Source organism: Peromyscus leucopus, chromosome 18, assembly GCF_004664715.2.
Source record: "Peromyscus leucopus breed LL Stock chromosome 18, UCI_PerLeu_2.1, whole genome shotgun sequence".
NCBI classification, from domain to species: domain Eukaryota; kingdom Metazoa; phylum Chordata; class Mammalia; order Rodentia; family Cricetidae; genus Peromyscus; species Peromyscus leucopus.
Genome location: NC_051078.1, coordinates 918873 through 927043, shown reverse-complemented (window position 1 = coordinate 927043; position 8171 = coordinate 918873).

The following is an 8171-nucleotide window of genomic DNA, read 5'->3' as shown; positions in this document are numbered from 1 at the left end:
CTCATTGGTTGTAAACCCAAACACGTGACTGCCTCATCACTGCCTATATGTACAGCATTCCAGGTCTTAAAGACGTATGTGTCAATGCTGGCTATATCCCTGAACACACAGAGATCTATCTAGCTCTTTCTACCAAGCGCTGAGATTAAAGGCGTGCGCCGCTGCCGCTGCCGCCGCCACCACTACCACCGCCATGCTCTTGCTATGGCTCTAATAGCTCTGACCCCGGGCAACTTTATTTATTAAAATACAATTAAAATCACATTTTAGTACAAATAGAATACCACCATATTTCCCCTTTTCTATTTTAATAAAAAGAAAAAAACCAAAAGGTTATAACTAACAAAAGGAAAACTATATACAAAAGTACAATCACTATATACAATATATACAAGTAATAAATATCTAAACAATGTCTAGTCCATTTGTATTTGACAAATCAGAGAAAATAATTCCATCATCTATCCTATTTTGTTAAGTAAAATGTATCTAATTCACTTTCTATCCTAATTAATCTTCGACTATAACTAACTAATTTTCAACCATAACTAACTAATCTTCAAATCCCTCAGAGACCAAGAAGGAAATAATATTAGCTAACAAAAATAAAAACAGGAAGTGCATGCAAGCAACTTCCAAAAAATTTGTGAGTTGACAGAAACAGCCAGCTGCCTGGACAGTCACCTGAGGTTTCTCCACAGTGTTGGGGCATCATCTTCAGCCTATAAGCTTAGCATATCTGACAGATTCATTTGTGAAGTAGGATATACACAAGGTCAATAGTTTGACGTCACATTGGGTGAGAGCAGTCCATGTACCAGAAACACCTGAATTCCACTAGTGTCCTGTCATGAATCAGGATTTTAAATTCTGGAAATTATTGATTTTTTTAATTCAGCTGTCCATTCTCTTGGCTTGTATAATGTGCATCATCTCAGCATCCTGTTCTTTTTCACATCCTGAGCTACTATTGAGAAGCGTGAGCTTAGTTACTCTTCATAGAATAACTGTTCAGCCCACTGTTCCATTGCACACAGAAAGCCATTCAGCCACTGCCTGTTAGCTGCCTTTGAAGAAAAGGGCACTGTACCTTTTCCAAATTGCGAAGGTCACTTCAGGGATGGTGCCATATTGTCCTGGCCTCAGAAGATGCCTTTTGATAAAGCCATAACCACACTTGTTTTGGCAACAATCAGTAGTCCTTTGTTTCGTGTCCTGTCTGTCCATTTTGTCCTGTTGATTTGAGGATACTTTGTTGTCCAGTGGCTAACTTTTGCCACAATGAAAGCTCACTCCATATGCAGTTTTCTTCAATGCCATATTTTCTCTGAAGTACATTGGTACTGCCAGGGCCGACATGTCTCAAAAAAGAAAAATTTCTAAGTTATTAAAACATTTTAAATGTCATATTCTGTAGATCTCTAAAGGGCTTGAAGATTGACCTGTCTAAAATATATCTGCTCAATTTTTAAAACATATCTAATATGACTACAAGTTCTATGTAATGTCTAACTACTAACTTTCATTTCCTTATATCCTAATAGTTGGTAATAATAATGTTCAAAAATCAGAAAATTGCATTACATTGTTAAATGAATGTACAAATACAATTAGAAATATAAAATATAGCATTTTCTAACAATATCAATTTCAAATTTGTATACAATATAAAACAATCCAATCCAATGTAAAGTATTTAAAACTAGTAATTGTCTTTTTCTTTCTTTCTTTCTTTTTTTTTTTTTTTTTTTTTTTTTTTTTTTTTTTGTTTTTCGAGACAGGGTTTCTCTGTGTAGCTTTGCGCCTTTCCTGGAGCTCACTTGGTAGCCCAGCTGGCCTCGAACTCACAGAGATCCGCCTGCCTCTGCCTCCCGAGTGCTGGGATTAAAGGCGTGCGCCACCAAATGCCCGGCTTCTTTCTTTTTTTTTAAACAAGAACCTAAATCTAATCCTCTTTGCTAGCTCTTTTCCTTACCCTTGGCATCTTGTAACCAACCCCCGTAAACAATGAAAATTATCCCATACCCCAAAACCCATTAAAAGACCAAAAAACCACCCGCCCACACTACCTCTTTGGGAATGTGGCGTCATATTCTTAAATTTGCTTCCTGCTGGGTATGGGTGAAGGTATCTTTATTCTGAAAAGAAAAATTTTAGGTTAATTGTTAAATTCTATAAAGGTAACTATGTTCTTCGTTATTCAGTCTGTGTATAATGCCAAAGTTCACGGTTTATCTGAAGTCCTTATTCAAGTAGTCTTGAGACTGGATCATCTCAGCTAGCCCTCTCAAAATTGCTCTGATCACTTTGTAGTTCAAAGGTGATCTGTAGATGATGTTAGTTAGCTTAGTGATATTATTATTGTCCAAGTGGAATTGTTGTGGGGCCCATCTTCTTCCTGGAGACTAGTTGATGTTAGGCCTGGCCGTGATTTCCTGCAGAAAATGGATAAGGAGACTCGAACACAAAGACATATATATGCAGCTAATTGAAGCCTTTTTTCTAGAATTAGTTAGTACTCTATATGACCATTCATATCTTAACAAAGTTTAAAATGTTATATATCTCTCTATATATATAATCTTGTAAATTTGATATAAAATTTATATTTAAGAAAATTTAATGAATCAGATAGAATCAAAGAGTTGAGATTAGTAATAGAATAGTCCCTTAATTAATTTGGTTTTCTCCTGTCCCATAGCAGAAGATGGTTCTTTTCTTCTGACATGATACAGGATTTGCATTTCCTTTTAACAACATGCTTGAATTTAAAGAAGGAGAGAGCCATTCTCCAACTCCAAAGTCAGCTTTAAATTTTAATTGAATTGGGACTATTAGAAGACAATAGTGTTAAATTTCTTTAGAGAAGAGCAGAAACAAACATTTTGGAAGACTTATAAATTTTTTAGATGATATACCCATACCCCGTTTACACTGTTTCCTGGGATAGATGGTTTGTTCCTTCTCTTCAGTTGTCTCATTTGTCCTGTGTTCTTCAGATTCCTTAACCTTCATTCTCCTAAAAGACAAAAACAAAACCTTTCCCCTAAGACTATTTTGGGATGCTCCTTTTTGGCAATTATTATCTGATTAAATGAAAAGGCATGTGTTAGTGGTATAAAGTTAGTTTAACTGGATGTTCATGCTGGTTGATGAACTATCACCTCCTTAATTAAGAGGTCTCTCTTGTTTAAATCGAACCTTTATCAACTTTGATGGTACCCACAGCTTATCTTCTCTGTAGAAACAAAAGCAAAACCTTGTCCCAATGTAACACATACCCTGGTTTCATTCTGAGGTTAGCACATCCTTAATGTATATAGGCTGATTTAATTCTGTAGTTTTTTCTATTATCCAATGTCTCTCTGCAGCTGTTGTTCCTTTCTCATTGGCATTAAGAAAATTTAAAGTTAATAGAGCATTATGCAGTCTATTTCTGGGGGTTTTGTTACCCTTTCTGTTTATTTAGCATATCCTTTAGAGTTCTGTTTGATCTTTCTATAACTGCTTGACCAGTAGGATTATGTGGTATACCTGTAATATGCTTTATATTGTAATAAGCAAAAAACTGTTTCATTTTAACAGAGACATATGATGGAGCATTGTCAGTTTTGATTTGTGCAGGTATACCCAGATGGCCATAACTTCTAGCAAATGAGTGATTACAGAATCAGATTTTTCAGAACTCAAAGCAGTTGCCCATTGAAATCCTGAATAAGTATCGATGGTGTGGTGTACATATTTCAATTTTCCAAATTCTGCAAAGTGAAACACGTCCATCTGCCAGATTTCATTTCTCTGAGTACCCTTTGGGTTACATCCTGCTGGTAATGGCATTTGATTGTAGAAGGAATGCTGTGGGATGGGTCTGTATGTCAAATTACTCTGATTGGTCAATAAATAAAACACTAGTTGGCCAGTGGCTAGGCAGAAAGTATAGGCAGGCTAACAGGGAGGAGAAAAGAAAGAACAGGAAGGCAGAAGGAGACACTGCCAGCCCCCCACTATGATAAGCAGCATGTGAAGATGCTGGTAAGCCACAAGCCACATGGCAAGGTATAGATTTATAGAAATGGACTAATTTAAGATATAAGAACAGTTAGCAAGAAGCCTGCCACGGCCATACAGTTTGTAAGCAATATAAGTCTCTGTGTTTACTTGGTTGGGTCTGAGCAGCTGTCTGAGTGACAAAGATTTGTTCTGACTGTGGGCACGGCAGGAAAAGTCTAGCTACAAAGGAACAAGTAGGACATTTCTTTACTATTTCTTTGGCTTGTTGCCAGGTTATGGAAAAATCCTTTTTTAAACCTCTACTATTGACATGATGTTTTTATGAAATTCTGAGGCCTCCAGCACATTTCTTATCAATAATTTATCAATCTCATCATTGCCTTGTGCTAGAAGGCCCGGCAGACCAGTATGGGATCGAATGTGAGTTATATATAAAGGATGACTCCTTTTCCTGATTGTATCTTGTAATTGAATAAATAGTGAAGTTAATTTTGAAGTATCAGGGATAAATTCTGCAGTCTCAATATGTAATACTACTCTTTCAGCATACTGAGAGTCAGTTACTACGTTGAGAGGTTCTGAAAAATCCATTAATACCAACAGAATAGCATACAATTCTGATTTTTGAACTGAATTATAAGGACTTTGAACCACTTTACTTAAATTTTCTGACTTGTAACCTGCCTTTCCTTGTTTATTGGCATCTGTATAATATGTACAAACTCCAGATGTGGGTTTTTCCCATACAATTTGAGGCAAGATCCAATCAGCTCTCTTTATAAGATCAACTCTATCGCTTTTTGGATATTTGCTGTTAATTTCTCCCAAAAAATTACTTCAAGCTCTTTGCCAAGGTTCACTTTCTGTCCATAATTTTTCAATGTCCTCCTTAGTTAAAGGTACAACAACTTCTGCTGGGTCTATTCCTGCTAATTAACGAAGTCTCAATTTTTCTTTCCAAATCAAGTCAGATTTTTTTTCCACATAAGTTTTTAATTTTTATTTGTTTTTTTGGTAAAAATATCCATTCCAATATAATATCTTCCCTCTGCATGAATATTCCTGCAGGAGAATGTCTAGAAGGTAAAATAACCAAAATGCAATCTAGTTTTGGATCAATACGATTCACGTGCCTTCATGTACTTTCTTTTCTACCAAGGCTAATTCTTTCTCAGCTTCAGGTGATAATTCTCTTGGACTATTTAAGTCCTTGTCCCCTTCTAAGGTTTTGAACAAATTATTCAGTTCATCAGTTATTACCCCAACAATAATTCATAGATAAGAAATGTCTCCAAATAATCTTTGAAAGTCATTAAGAGTCTGTAGTCTATCTCTCCGAATTTGCACCTTTTGGGGTCTAATTTTTGTAGCTCTATTTTATATCCTAAATAATTAATAGAATCTTCTCTTTGTATCTTTTCAGGAGCAATTTGTAAGCCCCAGCGAGGCAAAAATTTCTTTACTTCTTCAAACATTCTTTCTAAAGTATCTGTATTTGAGTCAGCTAGAAAAATATCATCCATATAATGATAAATTATAGATTTAGGAAATTTTTTACATACCACTTCCAATGGCTGTTGTACAAAATATTGGCACAGAGTTGGGCTATTCAACATTCCCTGTGGGAGGACCCTCCATTGAAATCTTTTAACCGGTTGAGAATTATTATAAGTAGGCACTGTGAAAGCAAATCTTTCTCTGTCTTTTTCTTGTAAGGGTATTGAAAAGAAACAGTATTTTAAATCAATAACTATGAGAGGCCGTCCTTTTGGTAACAGAGTAGGCAAAGGAATTCCAGATTGTAGAGAGCCCATTGATTGAATTACTTTATTAATTGCTCTAAGATCTGTTACCATTCTCCATTTACCAGATTTCTTTTTAATAACAAATACAGGAGAATTCCAAGGGCTGGTTGATTCTTCAATATGCTGAGCATTTAACTGTTCTTCTACCAGCTCTTCTAAAGCCTGGAGTTTCTCTGTTGTTAAAAGCCATTGCTGAACCCATGCAGGCTTTTCTGTTAACCATTTTAAATGTAGAGATGTTGGTATCTTTGGGAGATCATCAGTTGTTGTGCCCTGTTCTTGTATAATATGGATGGCTGGTGACCGCTCATTAGAATAATATCTTCTAATATTTCTCTCAGAAACATGTGCTAGTTTATGATTTGTTTCTGAGATTGGAGGGATGTTAATCTGAGTATTCCATTGTTGCAACAAGTCTCGACCCCACAGGTTCATAGCTATGTTAGACACATATGGTTTTAATTTTCCTCTCTGTTCTTCTGGACCTATACATTTGAGCCATCTTGCACTCTGTTTCACCTGAGATAATGTCCCATTTCCTAACAGTTGAACATTTACCTCCTGAAGAGGCCAAGTTGGATGCCAAAATTCTGGTGCAATTATGGTAATGTCCACACCTGTGTCTACCAGACCAGACAACAAAACATTTATTTTTATTGTTAATTTGGTCTTTGTTCATTAATAGATGTTTGCCAAAAAATTTCTTTATGTTTTTTTCTGAATTTTCTCTCCTGTTTCATCATCCTGACCAGCATGATTTATTCCAATAGGCATTTGGTTATTTAATTGCTCTGAATAGGGGTTTCCTCTACAACTGCAGGAAAGGTTTGAACTGGATTTACTGTGGGGTCCTGCATGAGGCCCCTCTGGGAGTTTCCTGAAGTCCGAGGCAAAGGATTACCTTGTCTGTCCCTTGTTGATCTACATTCGTTGGTCCAGTGTGTTTCCTTACCACACGTTCTGCATACTCCAGAAGGAAGGGGCATTCTGTTACCAGTGTTCCTTGAAGAAACATTGTTTCTAGGAATGACCTGTCTACAGTCCCTTTTCAAATTCCTTGCTTTCCACATCCAAAACATCTAACATTCCTCAAACCTTTTGAAATGGCTTCTCCTATCCACATATCATCATGCTCATGAGCTTTAACATTAACTGTGTCTCTAATCCAACTTTCCAAAGGTGCAGATCTTGCCTTTAACGGCCTGATTATTCTTTTGCATGCTGCATTTGCATTCTCAAAGGCCAAAGATTCAATTATTATCTGACTAGCTTCGGAATCCGGGACCATTCTCTTTACTGCTGAAGCCAGTCTTTGTAAAAAAAATCTGTGAAAGATACTTTTGGGCCTTGTATAACCTTTGTAAATGACTCAATTTTTTTTCCTGGTCTCTCAACTCTGTCCCATGCATTCAAGGCTGCTGTTTGACATAGAATTAGGGTTTGGACATCATATAAACATTGTGTTTGTACTGAAGCATATTGGCCATCTCCAATAAGCTGATCCTGGCAGACTTGCATTGTTTTTCTATATTTTTAGCCTCATCTTTGAACCACATTTTCCACTGGAGGTTTTGTCCAGGTTCTAGAACAGCCTGAGCCAGCTCCCGCCAGTCCTGTGCTATAATCCTATTAAAAGTTGACCAGGAGTTTAACATTTGCTTTACATATGGGGAATGCATGCCATAAGATGCTATTGCCTCCTTAAATCTTCGTAAGTCTAACATTTCAATTGGAATCCAAGTATTTTGTGAATTCTCTTCACTAGGTAGCTGCTCTATGGCTACTGAATAAATTAAGGGTAACTGTGTGAAAACAGGCTTTCTTTCTGTAACCTTATGATCCAATTTTGAAACAACTTCACTGTTAATTTCTTCTGTCTGAATTTGAATTTCTCTAGAATTCATTTTTACAGGTTTAACAGGTTGTTCTAAGACTGTTATCCTGGCACTTAAATTCACTATCTTTTTAAATAGTAAAATGAGGATAAGCATAGTAATAAACTGCATAATTCAATAAATATTAATCTTCTCATATAGTTGTTCCATTGTCAGAGTGCCTAAAATTTCAAACAAAACCCATTCTTCCAATGTACACATAAAACCCATTTTTTTAAATGTGGAAAAAATTCTCTTTTAAATAGTTTTCTTTAAAATATTTGATATCTTATTTGACTTACCAAGTCTGCGTAGAACATTAGAAATCTGGGGGAATTTCAAAACAGCCACCTAGTGTCTGAGGTGTGAATCCAGAGTGAGAGAGAGAGAGAGAGAGAGAGAGAGAGAGAGAGAGAGAGAGAGAGAAAGAGAAAGAGAGAGAGAGAGAGAGAGAGAGAGAGAGAGAGAGAGAGAGAGAGAG